Source organism: Lagopus muta, chromosome 3 (genome assembly GCF_023343835.1).
Source record: "Lagopus muta isolate bLagMut1 chromosome 3, bLagMut1 primary, whole genome shotgun sequence".
Taxonomy (NCBI): Eukaryota; Metazoa; Chordata; class Aves; order Galliformes; family Phasianidae; genus Lagopus; species Lagopus muta.
Genome location: NC_064435.1, coordinates 35,290,045 through 35,312,071, shown reverse-complemented (window position 1 = coordinate 35,312,071; position 22,027 = coordinate 35,290,045). Strand labels below are relative to the sequence as shown.

The following is a 22,027-nucleotide window of genomic DNA, read 5'->3' as shown; positions in this document are numbered from 1 at the left end:
ACAGGCTAAAATCACTTTATTTCCTGTTTACATCTAAAACACTATCTTCAGATATCTGGATATTTTACTCTGCAATAGCATTTTATCTGTCACTGTCACTTGCTACTTTGCACTGGTCATTACTCTCAGGCATAAGCTTTGGCTGCAGTGCAGTATAGATGTAAAACCCATAGACTGCTCTCACCTGAAGCCTAACACTTTCCCTCTGTGGTGAGGGAATTCTTCAACTAAGGTAGTTTGTGTATGAACAGACAAGGCCTTCAGTTCTAATATAATTTGTTTTTGGTATTTTGTTTTGTTTCTTTTCCTCTTGAAAGACCTTAACACATGCAATAGTGTACAATTAGACATACGTCACTTGCTTTTATTATTTGCAACACAGGAACAACCAGAAGTCATATGCTGCATTTAGTTGTTGCTGTAGAAACATGGATATGAAATATCCTGGAGGCATTTGTTATAGACCAACTCAGAAAATGGTATCTTGCTCTCAGGGAAATTTTGTTTAATCAGTAGCAGGAAATTTTGGTCAGTAGGTCAACAGGTTTCCATTTGCATAGTAAGTGCCAACATTTTGTGGAGAAAATAGGAATTTTTCATGCATAAAATTGTAAGAACAATTACACTGATCCCGTGAAATTACAGGTACTCTCCTTCCTTCACTTGTTACTGTGGAAGATACTGAAGTTCTTCTCATTTCATAGTCCTGAGTTGGATCGGAATCCAAGTGTGTCTAGTCCAACCTTATAGCCGCGTTGAACAGATTTCTTCTGCAGAATATCTTTAAGTGATCACGAATCATACTCACACCCAGACCTTTGCACCTTAAGTGCTGTAAAATCTTTTTGTTTTGAGTACTGCAGCTGGCATCTTGGCCCTCCTATTTCCTTTTGTAGTCCTTCTGCAAATGTAATCTTGTCACAGCACTTTGACCTTCCCACCCTCTCTCAGCACCATCCATTTATACTCTCTTTTTCACATTAAAGATTTGCTTTCCCTGTCACTTGTAGAAGATTTCACATCATCTCTTTCCCATGCATTACCATCAAGCTTAGGAAGAGCAAAGCCAATAGAGGGATGATAGCTATGGCTTCAGTCTTGAATTACTTTTTAGCTCTATTTTGCACCTCTGAACTTTCCACATTGCATCCACCATCCATATAGCTCGCATTCATGTACCATTTTGGTTATTGCCATGCTCTGCCTTACCTTAGAGGAAACTGCGGTCTCTGGAAGCCTTTGTCTTTCACTTAACCTGAAGCATATGAATTTCCACTCACCTTGCTCTATTTGGCTGGCTGTTGATGCCTTGGTGGAGTCCCTTGCAGAAAGTAATTCTTTCCTTCTCTTCACACAGAAAGTTAGCACAAACTCTATATAACTTGTGCAGACTTCAAAAGACGATAAATGAGAACACCTCAAGGTCCTTTTCAATAGGGGAGGGACCCCTATACACCTTTGCAGATAAATAATATTTTCTGAAATTTTAGCTTCAAAGAGCCCTAGATAAAAACAGAAACCCCCCATGTTTTTTTGTTCTTTCTCACTCAGCAACAACACCCAGAACAAATTTGCTAGAATATAGGGCCAGAGGAGATATTCCTGCCCAAGGACCCTTCAACTGCTAAGGAAATCCTTTAGTTCTCTTCCTTGGAAGACTCTGTGCTTCTTTATCACTGAGGAGAGGGTACTATATGAAGATAAAGTTATTGCTTGTGCCTTTCTGGACCACAAGAGTGAAGCCCTGAAACTCCCCAACATGGCTCATGGGAGTTTGGAGATTGAACTTCTCCCACATAACTGTAAATACCTTCAGCATTATCTGACTGTGCTCTAACAGGAGCTGGAATAGATTGGAAGTAGCACAAGTCTTAAAAGCCAGTGCTCATACTCGTAGAGCTCAGACTGTGGATTCATCCCTAGAATGTGAGACAAGAATTAAGCTTATTTAGCGGTTTTGTATTCTGTCACAATCCTTATTTTAAGAAAAGACACACCATGCTGTGCTGTATCTGTTTCATTACATGGGTTGAATTTGTAATTTGTAAGCCTATATCTTCTGTTTGCCTTGAATAATAGAAGTATATAGTGCAGTGATTTCAAGTACATTCTAAATGTATAGTTTGTTGGAATTTTATCTACTTTTTTTCTTTATTTAGGAAATTTAAACTAATTTAAATGATTGTTTCTTTTCTAATCTCCTGACAGATAGGAAAATGACAAGAACTCTTATTCAGGCCATTCATACTAGAAGACTTCTGTAACTTTCACAGAATCACAGAATCACAGAATCACCCGGGTTGGAAGGGACCCCAAGGATCATGTAGTTCCAACCCCCCTGCCTTTTCTTTTCTTTATCTTGGTAAAGCAGATACCACAAAGAAATACCAGCGATCCATTATTTGTTGTTGTTGGGTATTTTTATTAGTAAAATAGTCCAGCACTTACAAAATGGAAGTTTTACGCAAATAATAGTTCAGTCAAGCAGTAATATGTCGCTGAGCTGGAATTGTGCAGAGTTCTCTAGGACACAGTGGTCAGTTTCTGATCTGAACAGCTCTTGAGTATGCATTCATGATGCTTCAGCACATTGTTTCATGTCATTTTTAGATCCATTTGCAATTTTAAAAAATATTACTATATTTGTGTTCTTGCTTTCCCCCATTGCTGTGAAATGAATTATGGTTAAGTTGTATTCTTCTCTTGGCCTTGCAGAAGACAGTAAGAGTTTTATGGAAAACCTTCAGACTCCTGCCTGAGGAAGCTCTGTGCAGTCAGAATACTTTGTCTATATTCCCTCTTTATTTCCAGGCAGTGGAAATGACAGAAATAATGTTTGAAAACCAGCATAGCTATCCATAACTCTTAAACTTGGTAAAATGTTTCATTCATCCTGAAATATCCTAAGCATGACATAAAAGAGAAAATCCTGGGCTAATTCCCTGACATGTGATATGTCTGCTTATCCTGGCTGTCTTGCACACTGGAGCTTTTCTGGATGAAGCTGGCTGTGATGGTTCTCTGTTAAGCCAAAGCATCAGGCAGAGTGCTCCCACTCTCCTTCCTTCTGAATTTGATAATAGTTTTTTCTCTTTTGTTTGTCTGTTTAGGTGATAATCATAGGAAGCCAGGTGATAGCCTGTGACACCACAAATGTTTGCAATTTCAATTCTTGTACTCATGCATATCCCCTGAGACTTTGGTGATGGAGTATTTTGCAGCCAGAAAGATCTGAGTTTGCCAACCATGGTTTTTTTTGTTTTTTGCTTTTTTGATATCTTTTCACAAGTTATTTCTTCTTGGAGAGGAAGGGAGAAGAGTAGAGAAATCATATTTTTTTGTTATTTTTAGTTAATGCTGCATAAAACCATAAAATGCTTCACATGCATGGAGTAAAGGAAAAAATCTCAATTTCTGTATTAACATGTGACACTCTCTTTTATTAGCACCTATGGTATCTAAGACACTGGTGTACACATCAGAAACTTGGTTCAACTACAATTTCTTGATTAGTTACCTTTTGTGAAAACAGTTGTTGAAGAGAATAAAAAAAAAAACACAACAGATGACAGGCAGAAAGTGTTACAAGAAGCCACGTATAAAATCCAGGTAACTTTGGAAGAGAAATGCTGACCTAGTCAATGTCCTGGATATAAGTTGGATATAAGTGGCATACTTTATTCTATTTTATTTGTGTCATTGATATTGTTTTTATTTAAGGATAAAATGTAATTACATTCCATTCTGACCATAATTGAATTTTTCCTGTATAGGTTAAAAAATAACTTCCAGAGCTTAGAATCACAAAATATCACAGATCCGTCAGAAATGCAATGAATCCCATTCCTTTGTTCACTGTGCTTATTTTCCAGGCAAAATGATTTTTATAGCACAGGTATGGGGATGTAGCTCAGCCTATAAAGTGACTCCAGCTGGCTGTAAAAATATATACAGTAACCTGCAGTCTCCATGTTTTTATTGTTTATTTTTCAAAACCGGTTGCATCTCCAATGCGATGTGCTATTATCCATACATGCATTTTGACAGAAGAATAGAGATATGGAACTAGTTTTCCTGTTCTGTAGTAAATAAAGGGCACTGCCAGACTCCTCTTTTATTATGGAATGGGGTTAATTTTTTTCATAGTGTCTGGTATGAGGCCATGTTTTGGACTTAGGAGAAAAACAGCATCAATAGCACAGAGATGTTTCAGCTGTTGTCAAGCAGTAGCTGCAAAGACCCAAAGAAATTTCAGCTTCTTGTGCTGCCATATCAGCAAGGGGTTGAGGGTGCACAAGGAGCTGGGAGGGGACTGAAGCAAGACAGACAACTTAAACTGGTCAGAAGGATATTCCATACCATGTGGTATCATGCAAAAGCATAAAACTGGGGGAATTGGCTATGGAGATGTCACAGCTCAGCAAATGTTCAAGCATTGGTTGGTGGTCAGTCACTAATTGTGCTGTCGTAAAATCACAGAATATTTTGAATTGGAAAGACCTTTAGAGGTCACCTAGTCTAACTTCACTGCAATGAACAGACAGCTAGATCAGGTTGCTCAGAGCCCCATCCAACCTGACTAAGGACTGGCTATCCACCACCTCTACGGGCAGCCTGTGCCTCACTACTCTTATTGTAAAAAACTTCTTCCTTATGTCTAAGAGAAATCAGTACTTGAGTCTTCTGTCTAACTACTAATACTACATTTCCTAAAGCCATTGTTTTTTTTTTTTTTTTAAAGGTGCAGGAATTTGAGCTTAAAAATAAATATGAGATGGCTTCTTTTTTGATATGTGGGTAGTATAATTAATTTTCCATGTCCTCTGCTGTGACTTCAGTGAGAGTTTGTATTTATTTTTTGCTCTGAGAGGAAAGTAGTTTTGAATATTCAACCATATACCAATTGTGCTCATATGCAGAAATAAATGCAAGGCAAGATTTGTGTGAGAAATAGGATCTGTAATAGAGCAAGAAAAGATTTTAGGCCCATAAGCTCTCTTTCAGGACTGAAATTGAAGTGGTTATCTTCAAAGCTAAAAACAGGTTAAGAAAATTTATTGTGAGTTTAATTAGACTGTTAATCAGTTAGACCATCTGAGGGAAAATAGGTAGGTGAAACTACAGTTCATTGTGAAATTTACGATTATTATTTCCCATTAAATTGCCAAATCACAAAAAGTTAAAATGTGATGATTTTCTGTATTTTTGTTAGAAAAGATATGCCTGACTTATTTCACCTCTTTTTTTCTCTAGATTGACCAAGATTCAGTGGTCTTAGACATCTAAAATTAATTCCTTTTGGAGAACAGGCAAGCACATGATGAATATTTGAACAAAAAAGCATGTGTTAGTAATAACTGAACTATTGAGTTATCAGTGTGTGAATGGAATTACACCAGAGATCTCAAGAAAAAGCAACGGCTGGGAATTACTTTCCAATAGCAGTATGGAAGAAGAAGGAAAAATAGTGCAAAAGGCTTTGTGGTTATCAGAAGTTTGGAATTCTCCTTAGCAGAAATCCAAAGTCTTGAGGCTTATATAATCTATAAAAAAAATGGAGGAGAGAATCTGAACTTGTCTGATCTGAAGTTGTGACACAACAGATGTATCTATTGGTCTCATTTAATAACTCATTGTCATCTTCAATCAATTCTATTCAATCTTCAATGCAGTTATTCTCACAGCACATGAGGAAGGTTAATATTACCCCTACAAAGGAACAAGAACCAAGGCAATTTTTTTGCCTGTGGCAAGAGATTTCAAATTGCGATGTCTGACAATATAGAAATGACAAAATATCTGTCCTTATCCATTCATATTCCAATATTCAACTTCCTATACTTCTTGTGAGCAAGCAATGCTCTTCTCTTTCTGTCATTGCTACTCCCATGAGACTTACTGCAGCTGTTTGGTTGTACCTTCTAAAATCCATGCTGCATTTTCTTTGGATGCTAAAGGCATGAAAAAACCTCTCCTTGCCCTACAATAAACTATCTCTCCTCTTCTGTGAATGTGGTCCCAGGGCTATCAGCAACGCTTTGGAGATGGAGCAAAGCCTTGTCCTCCTGCTATCACTCTGGCATGTGTGACCAATAGAGAAGAATCTACCACTACTGTTTCATGTCTTCTGTACTTGAAAACCTTAATTCCCTTTTCAGGAGTGAAACTTTAATCAAACATTTCTACAGTAAGAAGGTTTATTTCTTAGAGGCAACAAACAAGTAGTTTATTTTGTGTCTTTTTACTATCGAAGGTTTGTAAGTAACCGGAACTATATTAATTCTGAATCATCAGGTTTCAAAATGAACCTATATAAAAGCAAAGAAACAAACAAACACAAAATCCCCAACAAAACCATACTTTTAAGTTTTTCATCCAGATCTGAGACCTTGACTGGCCATAAGGGTAGCTATTATGTAAAACCAAGGAAAGCAAACAATCATATCTTAGAAGCAGTAATATCACATTGTACGTGTTTTTGATCATCCACTAAGTATTCTTAGCTCTAATACATATTTCCTGTTTTATGATTGTGTATCCTTAAAATCGACAAAGCAAATAACTATCAGAAGGTGTCATTAGAACAGTCCCATTTATCTGAATAGAGTGATTAACAAGAAATATATTTGTGTATAGAGTAGCAAGCAGACTTACTCTTAACGTAATGCAGCATCAGTTCTGCTAACTGGAGATAACCATAAAACTCTATTAAATCCTTGCACTATCCATCTTTGTTGTTATGTATATAAATTTGCGCCAAAAATATGGCTTGCTCCTAGGGTCCAATCTTTTTTCATGGAATCATAGAATCATAGAATCGTAGAATCACTAAGGCTGGAAAAGACCTCCAAGATCATCCAGTCCAACTGTACACCTATCACCAATATTTTCCCACTAAACCATGTCCCTCAGTGCAACATCTAAACATTCCCCAAACACCTTCAGGGATGGCATCTCTACCACCTCCCTGGGCAGCCCATTCCAGTGCGTAATTTTTCCTAATGTCCAACCTGAATCTCCCTTGGTACAACTTGAGGCCAAGTTTCTGAACAGATCAATACCCACTGCATTTCTATGAAGAACATCACCATAATTAGTAATAAATTGAATAAAAATAATATGCTAAATAGTGGGAAAGCATCTCTAGATACTATTTTAAAGATGCAATAATAAAGCTAGTATTGTAATTAAGTGTAGAACTTAGAACACTGTAGTCACAGCTGAAAATTGGTAGACTTTGATAAAATTCAGGAGGTTTACTGTAATTTTATTGGACCAACAATTTTACAAGTAGTCTCCTTGCAACATGGAAAGAAAAAAAATACTCTGCAAAGAACTTGTTTTGATTTGAGACATTTTCAGAGGGCTATTTTAATTTAATTAATGAAAAATCATAGGTTAATTGCCTTCAGCTTTAATGTGAGGGTATTATGCATGCAGGCATATTTTATTTATATCTTGACTGTTTGATGTACACAATCAATTCAAAAAGGGATAATGAAGAAGTATTCCACCCTGTGTAGAATAGTAATTAGGGACTCTAATGCAGATTTTTTTATTAATTGTGCAGTTCTGTAAACATGTTTGACATAATGCTGAGAAAAGCATTTGTCGATTTTTGTTATTTTCCTTTTTTCTCATACTTATTCCCATCCCTTTCATCCCTACTCTTTCTACCATTTTGTCAAAATGCAAGGTATGGCAATAACCCTCACTACGTCAGCAGGATTGTGACTTTGCATACAGATGTGTAACAGTCAAGATATCAGGAAAAACAGTCAAAATATCAGACTTGAAGAGTCTGTCATGAACAGTATGTAAGTTCAGAATAGCAGTGTTATGACTGGAGGCTTGGAAAGATCTAAAATATCTCTTTTTCTAGATAATTTGAGATGAGGTTGTCCCAGTGACCATAGACAAACTTTTCTATATGTATAAGGTAACTCATATAGCAGACCAATATCTCACAGAGAGGATAATACTCTTCAAGAACCTCCTTGCTCATCCCTATTTTATCCTGGGTTGTTTCATGGCATAAGTAGAAGTTTTGTTGTCTTCAGCTTAAACGTTTTTTCTCTTGTGTTCTGCAGCAATCAAAGATTAACTTTTGAGGTTACTTGCTTCAGAATTAGTTTGTGGGGGGTGTCCAGAGACTAAACCTGTCTTATATGCTCCCCAGACTACTCCTAGAGTATTTTTCCATTCTAAAGGGGCACAAGGTAACACTATAAATTTGTTTTCTTGAGTGAAATTTCTCAGTTCCTGTTGTGATGAATTTCATAGTGGCTGTCTTTATTCATGCAGTCTGTAAGTGACTCAGTGATGTCTGTGCAACCAAGTAGGGATCATTTAGGTCAATATTACAAACTTGAGATTGTTTTTAAGACAAAAAAACAGCCAGTATTTGATCTTTAAGAAATTACCACTCCTTCCATAGGATACTGACAAAGGAATGTGTGTTTTTCTAAAGGTAAAGTTGACCAAATAAAATGGACCGTCTAAACTTGAGAGGTATTGATCCCTCACCAAGAGTGCTGTTTCTGACAAATCTTTCTATCAAATCTTAGAATCTGGAGATAAAATAGTTAAATGAGGACATGGAAACACACTCCAAGTCTCTAATTGTCTTCAATCACAAGTTTAAAAGGGAACTGAGTACCTGAATGTATTGCTTCTAGTGCAAGCTGAAGAATGGCACGTGGCAGGGTAAAGAGTTACCCAAGCTTAAATGTGCACATTCTCCCTTGTCTTTTTTGCTTGGAATTGTAAGACCACATAATAATGCTTGGTCTTGCAGTTCTGTGGTGGTCTTCTGAAAGCATTTAGTAGGCATTACTTCAAACGTCAAAACTGTGCTATAGCTGGAGAGCTGAGCATTCCTAACAGAAGTAGTCCTCATTTGGATGGCTCTAGCCTTCTCTGCTTCCCTGATATCTTCACTGCTTGAGGGCTAAATTGATGTTTGGTGTCTTTGTGGTAACTGTGTCGCTATTAGATGATGATGAAGAGATGTCCATGATTCTTATTCTATAGTTGCATTTACACACATGCTTGTAGACATAATCTCCTATCTCTTATCTCATAGCACAAGGAACATAAATAATCTCAGGCTGTATCAGTTCCCTGGCTGAATAGACCTTCTTTGTTGGGTGAAGGCAAAGTATCTGATACACAGAGAACATGATGCTGAGATCTCAAGCTGCTTACACACTGCTTTTCCCAACAGAAAAAGAAATGCATTGTTTGATTCTTTCATTTTGTTTCAAAACAGTGTAATCAATTCCACATTCATGATGAGCTTCTTTTAAATACTCAGATCCCGGAGGAAGATTCTCTAGTTTAATTTGGCTTTTCTTGGAATAATCTTAGTCCTCACAATAAGATAATAAAGTATTGTTAATTCGTATTTACAAGGCTATTGTATTTGAAAGATTTCAGATGTCATAAATAAAGGCTTATCTGGGATTTCTAGCTTACTTTTATAAGGAAATGCCAAAGCTTTTTACAAACAGAGATGAAGCTAGAAAATCACTTGAAATAGTGTCATTCAAGGCCAAGTCCACTCTTTGGACCTGTGGAAAAACAACATTAGATCTGCTGAATAAACATTAATGGTAAGGAAATCTAAGGATCTATCAGTGTTAAATTACCAACCATGATTATTATTTCCGTGTTTGTTTGTTTTGATGGGATGTAGTTACCTACTATTTTCTAACAATAGTTTAATGATGTTGCCTAGAAAAGGTAACCAATAATGATTGTATGATTAAATCAACACATTAATCAGAAAGAATTCATAAGGGTTAGAGCTCCTGCCTTCCTTCAGAACGAAAGAGACAAAAGTTCGCCTAACTACATAAAGTCACTAAACAGAATATTATAGATCTCTAATCACCAGTTTCCATAAAACCTCTGTCAGGTAAGCTAAAGGAGGTTGCACGTCCAATGAGAAGTTATTTCAGTAATCTAGATTGGAATTTCTTGAATTCCTGTGTGTGGTTTACATGATCTTTGCAACTAATACCTATTAACCTGTATTCCAGTGATGTGAATAGGAATTTCTCGGGCATCTCCTCCTGGGTCTAATAGTTTCCTTCAACAGCTTAGTAAAACCCCTAAAAATGTAATTATCCATTTTGTCGTCAGTAACATTTTGAGAGTTTGAATGAGGACTATTATTGGACATGAAGATATACCTCTTTTGAACATGAAAACTTTACCCAAAAATGACACAAGTTTACCTGCTTGCATATTTTAATCTTCTAAAATGGTAACAAACAAATCTATCAGGTGCAGCAAATTTTGATTGAAATATGCATCTATTTTTAGAGGTTTTATCTTAGTTTATATATGTTACAGAGAAAACAATGCAAACCTGAGTAGCTTGTCTCAATAGCTGTTTCCCTTTGTTTTTAATATTGTCTCAGATTTTATTCCAACAAAGAATCTGCTTGGCAGAAGTGACCAAGCTCTGGCTGTGCATGTATTTTTGTCCATTTAGCTAAACAGTTTTACTAACGTCTAAAATTTATATCCTATTTAAGTAATTAATTGATCACATTTCCTCCTGAAATATACTGGGATACTCTAAATGGAGTTTCTTTGGATTCATATAGTAATCAGGCTTTCTAGTTACTGAATTAATTCTTGGAGCTCTCTCAACTTCTCATGTGATGAACTTAGAAGCCATTACCATTTTTTTAATGACTTCACTGTGGCTTAAACATTTAGTTTCTGTCCGATATTCCCTTGATCACTCAGTCAAGGGCCAAATTTACTTCCTTTAGTAGACACATAGCATCACATTGATTCTTGACCCCAAATCTGAACTACTTTTCTCTCTCATAAACACAATGTATAATCCTGATTCATAGATTAAATTTTACTAAAATGCATGCTGCTAAAATTAGCTATTTTCTCACTGGAATTGATTTGTCATATGTAAATTATATAGGTTACCTCATTGGTAAAATCTACCTGCAATTTTTTCCTCCTGACTGTTAAAAATAGCACTGGACTAATAAAAGATTAGTGCCTAAAAATATCCCCAGAAGATGATGCCTCCCTCTGTTAAGATTTATAGATTTACCAGTTTTTAATCCATCTGATGTATTCTAGATGGAGCTGAGCAGTCTTTCAGAAAATAAACTGTGTAACTGAAACTCAGAAGAAAAACTACTAATTTCATTGGACTGAAGGAAGAACAAGCAAAAAAGCCGTAAATCTTTCAGAAGCTAAATTATATCTATCCATACGGGTAGCTTGAGGGGCCAAATCTGTAATCTCATTAAGAAATAAAATCATAGAATCATAGAATGATATGAGTTGGAAATGGTACAATCTTGCCCAACATCACCTCTTTTCCATCATAGATTTGAGTTAACTGCTTTTCATAAAGTTTATCAAAACCTTTTGCTACTTATGCATCATTATTGAAAGTGCTACCGTACTGATGTAATAGTATACTCTATTTTATTATGTAGGTCGCTCTAAAAATAATGCCTCCTTATTATTTCCATGGAAATTACAACAGATACAAAGAGCACAACAACACTATTTGATAGAGCAAATTCTCAGCTGTAAAAAAATTTTTCACCATAGTCACCACCATAAGCTATGCATTTTCACCAGTGACAAACAAAAACCTGCAGGCCATGCTCATAAACATGACTATCAGGAACATGCTTTGTCTTTCACGTTGCTGTCACTACTGCTGCAAGTCACCACCCATTGCCTCACTGTGTTGACATCCATTGTTTGGTCCCCACAAACATTCAGCAAGTGCCCATGAACATCAGTGAGTACAATTTTTTTCCGCATAGAGGATTTCAATGGCATATATTTGCTTCATACACGCTTCTATGTCAGATGCCTTTTTGCCCCTCTCCTGCCATCTGTTGCATTGCAACGAAGTGTAACTGATATTGGTATCAGCTCTTTGAAAAGGTTGATAACTGCAGGAAAAGGGGAAATGGTTTTAAGTTGAGGGAGGGAAGATTTAGGTGAATTAAGATTTACCCAGAGAGTGGTGAGGTGCTGGAACAGGCTGACCAGAGAGGTTATGGATGCCCCGTCCCTAGAGGTGTTCAAGGCCAGATTGGATGGGGCCCTGGGCAACCTGGTCAAGTATTAAATGGGGAGGTTGGTGGCCCTGCCTGTGGCAGGGGAGTTGGAGATTCATGATCCTTGAAGTACCTCCCAGCCCTGGCCATTCTGTGATTCTGTGATTCTGTGATGGGAAGGTTCAACCTCTTCTCCCATACCACCAAGATCTGCCATCCACCAATGACATCATGAGCCAACATAATAAAACAGGAGGCATTACTTTTGGAGCAGCGCTCATACAATTATGACTGTGATGAAGTCCAATGCTAAGGTCAAGAAGGGTGATTGATTTTCATAACTGGTGGACAAATGATGAAAATTTCTTGAGGAGGGTGGGCAGATACAGATGTGTGTGGGAACGGATTATGTTGGAAGCAATTATTATCATAAATACATATTATATTATGTAGGTCCCTTTCAACTAAAACTATTCTATTATATTCATTGGATAAGAAGAATAAGAAGAAATAGAACAGATAGAAAGTTTAAAAATTAAAAATGAATGCTCCCTGTTGGGTTTGCTGTGGATGCAGAATAAAAGAGAGGTGCCAGGAATAAGCCCAGGAAAACCTTAAAATGTTGCATTCCAGGCAGAGTGTAGTAAAAGGAAAGCTGAAAAAGTCTGAGCTTGCTAGGCTCTGTTTGGAGGGCTGTGGATTGATGGCATTGTGAACCCCTCTGAGGGGTAGGTGTTGTGAGCTGTCCCAGCTCTGGTAATTAGATAGGTTCAGCAGTCTTTATGAGAGGCTTACATTTACTGATTAATGTTCCACTTGTGCACAGATGTGATTTAGCTTTCTGCTGAATAAACACAACATGGGGATGGAAAGGTGATAACTGCCATACTCAGCAAAAAAGAAGGAGCCTATAAATATGCCAGTGGGTCAATAGAAGTGATTTCATTCTGCCTTCACAAGACTGCTGATGAAGTCTGACAGGGAGCTCTACTTCATTAATGCATCACAATGGTGAAGAAAGCCTGAAGGGCAAAAAGAGCCACCTGCAGCAGATTGGAGCCTGGGCTGCAGCTGTCAGAGAACAGCCAGGGAGAAATGAAAAGGGCTGCAACAAGGAAATAAAGAGGATATCATAGGCGGATAGGGTATGTTTTCCCTCCTGCCTGAAACGGCTGATAAGGGAGGCACAGTGCTCAGGGCACTGACTGTAGATGAAGCTGTACTGCTGATCAGAAGCAATTTTGGGAGGGAGGCCTGGTGGTGTGAAAAAAATTTTGGGTAAGGCCCTGAACAGAAAGTACTGAGTCTAAGGATGGGTAAATAAAGATGAGTTTAAAGATCCATTAAAATGTAGGAATGTCTACAAAAGGAAAGTTGCCCAGGGTGCAATGAGGAATGAAAATAAAAAAAGAATGCTCTTGGGAGGAAGCACTGGGAGTTATATTAGATGGTCTATATAGTGGAGAAGCACTGTTACACTGCTGTTTTCCCAGCCTCTCCCGAAACTAAAATCTGCCTTGCTTGGGAGGAGCATGTGACTGAATATCCAAAATAATGCAGAGAATTAAAGGAAAGAAGGGAGGGTTTTTGTGGCCACTTACTTAAATTAAGCTCCCTGGAAACCACCCATGGTGCTTTTTGAAGTTAAGCAATGGTAATCTGTCCTAGCACACAACAGAGCAGGGAGCAGAAAACAGTCCCATGGTCACCAGGGCTTCCTCTGCCTACAGCTGTAGGTCAGCAGCCACAGCCCTGTCACTTTGTGGTTCCTGGGTGGGAGGCACATAATGGAACAAATAAGGACAAAGTTCAGTCAGGGTCTAGGCAGGAACACCTGATCTGTATCTCTTAACCTGTGTTCTGACTTATCCACATCCACTGTTATATGGACCAGATTTTTTGCCTGCATAACTTCAGAGAAGCTCTGGCTCTTCCGAGATCAGGATTAAACCCAGACTAGCATGGCTTTTTTTTATCCTTCTCCTGCTTCTTGCAAGCTGGACCCCATTTCTAACCATCAAATCACAAAAGAGTAATCTGTACTGTGATTTTTTCGTACCTGCTTTCATTTTTATTTTATTTTATTTTATTTTATTTTATTTTATTTTATTTTATTTTATTTTATTTTATTTTATTTTATTTTCCATATTATGTGCCCATCCTGTATGTGCAATGGAAGGAAGGAGATAGAGGCAGATTGCTTACTGATCCCCTTCAATGCTTTCAGAAAATCTTAGGACTTATTCTCCTTTTACCCTGCTGGGCTGTCTTTCTCCATCACTATGGTTTCTATATAGATAATTATTACTTACAGACAGAAGTAAATTACTTACTTTCACTAACAGAAAAGATCTGAACTTTCAGCAATGTGTTTCAAAATGATTTTTTCTGTCTCCAACACTTGTAAGCAGACGGAGGCAAAAGCTGAATCTATCACCTGTGGTACTTCCAATTTTCCTCAGAAAAATGCCACTGTTGTTAAACTACATTTTAAATGAGATGGTCTGCCACAAAGATGACTTCCTGAGGTGAAAGAGAAAAAATCCTTAATATAAAGATATTACACTAGAGAGGAGGCTATTGAATATATTTTTGTACAAGCCACAGCTTGGGAGATTAAAATTAGAGACACTTAGAAAACTGCTCATAATCTACAGAGGGCAGAGATCAGTATTATATAGCCCCAAATCCTCCCCAGCTGACTGTTCCTCTCTAGGCTATTCACTGACTAATGACATATTCAGATGACACAGCTTGAGCTGCAAACACTTACGAGGATGGTGAAGTCAAGAAAAGGAACTTAGAAAAGCTAAAAACAGACCAAGAGCAGCCAAAAGGCATGAAGAACAGCCATTTCCTTCATGAGAGGGAGAAATTAACTCTCTTTATAGGAGCATCATTCCCTACTGCGCTGTCGAGCTGGGACTTTGTAAGAGAGAGGGCTGAAATTCTCAACTGAGTGGGGCCTGCCAGGCGCCACGTATTAATGGGGCTAATGGGACACCCAAGGTTCCTGTGGTATCAGGTCCATCAGAAAAATTCTCAGCTATTCCAGCGTTGTCACTCTGGGACTTGACAGGGTACACTGAGCTGGACATGTGACAGCACCTGCAGGCACGGGAAGTATATAACAGGGAATTCCGTGGTTCAGAGGGTGCCCTTCCTCTTGTGTGATAGGGTGCTTATGTGGCAAACCACAAGTAAGAAGTACTATTTTGCGCTCTATGGATTTACCCACGGCACGTGAGTGCTCAAGGAAAAGCATCTCTCAAAGGTCCCTCTGAGGAATGCGACTCTCAAAGGCCTGGGGCTGGGGCACCTACAACAGTCCTTGGAAATATGGATCGGTGTAGTTAAGATTCATATTGAAACTAATGATCTTCAGCATCTAGCTGGCAACTCTGGTTGTCTTTACCACCCTTCAAAATAAATCATTGGGACTGTGCAGCAGCCAGATGAAAGAGTAATAAACTCGGTTAAGTTGAAGAAAACAGCACTGACCAAGTAATGTCATAAGTCTGACACCTGATTTAAGCATGTATCTGACAAGAACTTCTGTAATGAAGCTGCAACCAATCATTTTGCATTGAACTCATACCTAGAAACACTAATTCAACTTCTGGAATCCACCAGCTGCTAAAGTGACCAGGCTTTCCATTCAGTCAAATACACTGTGTGCAACACAAGAAGCAATATTACTGTGTCTCTGAGAATGAGATATTACCCCAGCTCATAGTTGCATGAGAGAATTGTGTATGCCTGTGTTGATAGGACTATGTATAATTGATCTTGAGATGCTGCATTTTTTCAGCTCTCTCTCAGCACGGAAAGGGAATTCTATAAGCTTCTTAAAATAACTATGGGATGCACTTGTTGCATCTGGGAACTGATATCTGAAAACAAGAACTGCACCCACTGACATAAATTGGTCCCTTAAGAGAAGAAAAAAAACAACAAGATGCTGGTCTGGAGACTCAAAGCAGTGTATCTTCACTCCCAGCTGGGATTTGAGCTCATGTCTCTCAGGACTACCAAGTCAATACTTTAAAGTAGGTGCATTAGAGGTAAGTGACATGTTGGTTGCTGCTGCAAAGCAGCATATAAATATTACACCTCACTCTGCAAGGCACAAAATGTTTGGTTTCTGAGTTATTAATACATAATGAGAATATGGTGTAATTAATACAGTTTTGATTTTTCTATAAATCCACATTACTAATGAGAATTCAAAGTAATTACTCAAAAAACCTTTTCAAGAAATGGCGGCTTTCAGTGATTAAAAATGGAATTTGTGTTTTAAGTGTTATTTACACATTTGCTGAAATTAGGTTATTGAACTATATGATAATTAAGAAGGAGATTTTACTTTTACACATGATTATCCTGTGCATTCCAACCATGAAGTGGGCACCAGTGCAGTGTAAATTCTATTGTAATTTAGAACACTACTGCAAGTCTTTTCATTCACTCATTAAAGAATTAAAAGCTGATGTATACTAGAAAATGAAGTCTTATCCAAATTTTGCATATGAATATTGATGCTATCTCACAGCTGTCTTAAAATTTTAAATTTTAGCCTTAACAATTGCATAAATAAATTGGTACATGATGAAGCTGCATGTAATTTGGATACGCTCTTCATAGCATGATACAGTCATAGAATATTCTGATTTGGAAGGGACTCACAAAGATCATTAAGTCCAACTCCTGGCTCCACACAGAGCCACCCAAAATCCAGACCCTATGACTAAGAACTCAATGCAGTTGTTTATATCCGTTTCGTTGTTCATTGTTTGCTTGTTTTTAAATTGCTTAATTATAGTTATTTTGGCCCTAAATCTGAAAGGGAAATTCTTTTCAAGACTCTATCACACAGAAACTGTTTCCAAACTACAGAACAGCAGGACAAACTGGCCCAGAATGATCTAGTACTGTTTTTGACTGTTAAGTGCATTCTGTGATCAGTGTGGGAAAAGACAGGAATGTTGGAATACTTTCTGTTTATTTAGGATATATGCTCCTTATTTTTTTTTACCCCAGTTTGTGATCTTTGAGTCTGGGTCTGTGTGATTTAGGAAGTGTTTTGTTTTTGTGTCCCACAAATAAGAGCTATTCAGTATTGCTATCCAAAACATAAAACTTTTCCAACAAGGCGTTGTTGCCACATTGTTAGATGAGATTTTCCACCACAAAAATCTGGTAGATGATATATCTTTGTGCATGTGTTCCTGGAAAATCTGAAGTCTTTCAGCTGCATCCCTCAGCTGAAAAGAATTAACAGGGTGTCATGAAAAAATGTTATTCTGATGTATTTCCTTGTAAGGGAAGAGTGACCCAGGGAACAACACATGAAATGCATGAAGAAGACACATTAGAATATATCTTAATGAGACTGCTCATTTCTCTCTTTTATGTCAGTCTTCTGGAATTTAAAGTCCAGCTATCAGGCTTATAGGTAAGTAGGGTCTACTTTGTTGCTATAACCGTGGGACCAGTGACTGCTCGGAGATGGTATTAGACACATGACTGTAGTTAACCTATTCAGACTCCCTCTTTGCTCAATACTGAGGCAATAAAGCAGTTTTCTCTGACTAGACTTACTTAATAAATGTGTCAGTGAGAAGTTGAGGACATCTCAGGTGAAAATGTTATTTATTTATCTCTTTTCTAGTACTGTAGTCAATACAACACAATCACATTTTTCTCGTTAAGTGCTTCCTCATTTACAGTGTATTGGTTTCCTATCCAATCTTGGAACCTAAGAGTATCAAATACAAAATGATCTTGAAGTTTACAATTAGGTAGAGTGAAAATGCTGGAAACTGGAAAATCCTCAACAATTCCATGGCATCAGAAAATTAAATTTCTGCAATAGCAGACTACGATATAATGAGGTAGCATTAGAGGAATAAGAGGTCCAGATGCCTCAGTGATTTAATCTGTCTCTTCCTGTAGGCCTGCACCTAATTTTAATGAATATTTTGATAGATAACATATTTGGTTCAAAATACGTCTTTGAAGGCAGTTGTGAAAGTATTATATTTTAAAGATGCTACGATAGAAATCCATTTCATTAACTGTCTGATAAGAAAAAATGACTGTACAAACATACTGGTATCAGACGTGCTATTATGATCCATCTGCTCTTATTGAGTAAAGTGACAGTAATACATCTTTATTGGTCTGTTCCTTGAATGCTGCAGAATCTCACTGTCCTTGTCTAATGAAAAGCCAGGTGACACTAATGAAACAGGTACTGTATATGCCTCAGCTTCAGGAGAGGAAGCAGGACATCAAGTGAAAATCTCTGTAAAGAGACTAGTTGGTTGTAAACGTATATGTGAATCCACAGAAGAGAAAAACAAAACACAAATCAAGAACATTGTTTTATTTTATTTTTCTTAATCAAGTACATTTTGGTCTAATGTCAAAGACCATAAGAAATTCTGAAATAGATTTTTCACCCTTTTAAGATGAGTTACATTTGAGTTGGAGAAAGAAAACTGTCTTGTTTACAATTTATTTATTTATAGTACATTTTTGAAACCTTCCTCTAGTTTGCTGTGTTGTTACCTAAGAATCAATCATAGGAAAAGCTGTACTGAATGGACTCATGTGAGGCTGGGGTATTATATATTCTGTATAATGTCTTAGATCTTAGCGCATTAAGACAATGCCCATTGCCCGTCACTTTATTGAGTTTGTTGATGTGCTATCATTATACCATTTCCAAAATCCAGTTTTCCAGTTTAGCTATGTACTTTCAAATACACTTGCTTTTAACTAAAAGGGCAACGACACAGCAGTTTTGCAGACAGATTGAGTACAGGTAGTTGTACAAAAAGGAGAAGTTTGCATGTTTTCTGAAGTCATGCATTTCAGACCATTCAATCACCTCCTGATTCCCTCTTCATGTTTATAAGAACACATAATTCCCCTGAAAACAATTCAGAAGTGGCCAAGGATCCCAAAAGTGAAGAGTTCCTATCAAGAATAAATGTTAGTGCAATCTACTTTAAACTGAAAAAAAAGGCACCTGAGATTGACTTCAGAGAGTAGCAAGTAGAGCAAAAACAATGAGTGTTGTATCATCTGGATACTTTGCGTTCCCAAGAACACAACATTCCAAGCTGTATAATAGTTGTACTTAGGATTTCAAATGCCTTTATTGTTACTTGCATTTATTCATAATATAGGATATGAAAAACAGGAGAAGAGAACTGAGGTCAGATTTTCTGTAGATGATGTTGCAGAATCTTAAGGCATTCTTACTCTGAATATCCCCTTATCCTGGACAATTTGGAAACAACATTTACTGCAAAAGATATATAATATAATATAGAATTGTCAGAATTCTTTAGAACGTTTTTATACATTCTAAATGGATTCATATGCCTTAGAGTCAATTCCTCATCCAAGTGTAGGAATAGATACAACTTGCTCCTAGCTGTCTGTATAGAAACTTCAGAAATCATCAAATTTATACAGATCTCTAAAAAAAAACAAACAACAACAACAAAAAAAAAAAACAGAAAATTTTACCTGAAAAAAATGGCTAGCCTCAATATCCAGAAAGTATCATAGTTAAAATATATCACTGTCTTTTATCTGTGAACTATGTATATGTGTTATGATAAACTCTTTACTCTGCATTATCTACAATAGTGTTTCATCATCACTCTTCTGGTGAGTGGTCCCAGATTTAATGCTTAACATCCAAAGGTATGAATTCATTCCTCATGGGTCTTTTCTCTGATTTTAATCTCTGTGTCTTCTTTGTATAGACTAAAATATTATATATAATATATATAATATTTATTTATTCAATGCACCAGCAAAGTAACAGAATGATATCTCAATTTTACAAACTAGAAGCAGAGACTCTAAGAGTAAAGCCAAAGCAGTTCTATATCAGCTCATTTTTGAAGCTAATTTTCAAGACTAGAGCCTAGATTTTCTGGGCATTCTATTGCCTTTTATTTGTTCAGACCACTGTTCATATCAAACTTTTGCAATTATGAGACTTCAGTACTCAAGTTCATTCGGATTGAACACTCAAAATGAGACAGCAGCGATCACAGAGAAAGAGTTTGCTTAAATGATATGATCAGCATCACAGAGAAATTCTGTGTCTAGACAGAGAAAAAATCAAGTCTCACTACAGTAGTCAAGGGACATAATCATAAAGTCAGACTGTTCTGGGAATTTGCATCCTGGTATGTCCTTCTCTCAGCAATTAGCTGAGCACAGAATTCCTACGCATAAGCATCCACGTAATTTTGATTCAACCTTAAGACATGGTATTTTGTGTAAGTTGTGTGAGACAGAAGTACTGCAAATAAACATGATACTCTGTATTTACCATGTAATATCATACTATTAAATACATACTCAAAAGGTATATATGTATGCGTAGGTTGGAGGTTACCTACTGACATATTTGATTCCATGATTTTGAGGTCTTCACTTTTGATATTTGACACTTTAGTAGTGGTGCTGGTAATTTGTTTTAGTTTTTTGTTTGTTTGTTTGTTTGTTAATCTTAGACCATTAATTTGAATGTAGACCTTCTTGCTTCTTCCTCTTCCTTCAATCTCATCTTAACTGAGTAGGCCACTCAGTAAGATTCAGAATCCAACAGTGAACCCCAAAATGTGCCAAATGGGAGAGTTAGATGTGAAATACAGTTGAAGTAAAGGCAACAGTAGAAAGAATTTCCTCAAGGAGCTGATTTTAAAATGCTCTTCTAACAAGAAATCTGCATGCACTTTGATCCTTGGAGCACCTTAAACATGCACATAATTCTGCAGTTTGTTGTGGTAACAGAAATATGTCATCTTATGTCAAAGACTGCAAGACTAATTCTGTCTTTCCTCATTATTCGCTTGCAAAAGCTAATAAAAAATTCAATATCTGAACACTAATGGCAACACTGAAAACAAGTTTATGATCACACTCATCTGCCTTTACTGCCAGTGCCTCAAACAATATTCCTATTCATTAAGATGGAGGCTGCAGCTGGTGACAAGTTTTCCATGCAGTGGGCATTGCTGCTCAGCATGTGAGCTTCTTGTATGCCCAAACTGAAGTAAATGTCCTTAATTTGCTATTCTGGTATTTTTGTACCTCTTTGATGCTGCTTCCAGTAAGTATATATATGTAATGTCTCAGGTACTGTTCCCATCAGCATTGTTTCAAATAGCAATCCTTCTTTCATTTTCCACTGTGCTTCATATTAGAAACTTAATCCACTTTGAACATAATGGCTTTGATGTTCATGAGACTTGTCATTCATATGTTAATGCTGTAAGATGAAGTTGACAGAGGAATTATGTACACGCTTAGATATCTGTCTGGGAGTGCTGCTTATTTGCCCTAATATCATGTTCTTATTTAGTTAGTGAATTTGCCTTAGCCAGCTAGCTGTCTGGTACCTGTTCTTCAGTTCATGTCTTTGAGTTGTCCTGAAGGAATAATCTTCGACCTATACGTTCTCTTGATGCCATATAATCCATCCTGGAAGTCCCTTTCTGGTGTAAACAGAAGAGATGCATCTGATCTGTTCAAGAGCTCATATGCATATTTGTGCACATATAAATTTTAATATCTAGCCTTTTGTAAAGACTGTACATCTCACTGCCTTGAACAGGAAGCAGAAAATATCCATCTCCTTAAACAGTGCACAGTACAGCCTGATACTGCACTTCTTGAAATAGAAGAGCCATCCTTTAATTTGATCTCTAAGCATTAGCTTTTTAACTATATTGCTCAGAAGAGGGAGGGACAGCAATGATATAAACATCCAAAATAATCAGTATCTGTCCAGCAATGTGTGACAGCTCCTTTCTGTGATCTCTCACTGCATTATGGGAACAGAAGCACACATTTATCCAGTGCACATATTGTATATTAACTGAGGAGACAGTTTCTGAACAAAAACAGCATTCCCAGTGTGAGTTTGCAAT

The 22,027-nt window shown here is 37.1% G+C and overlaps 1 long non-coding RNA gene across 1 annotated transcript in view; it reads left to right on the top strand.

Moving 5' to 3' along the window:
• Positions 1–22,027, top strand: part of LOC125690448 (uncharacterized) — a 49,681-nt gene that overhangs the window by 4,686 nt on the left and 22,968 nt on the right. The window lies entirely within an intron of this gene.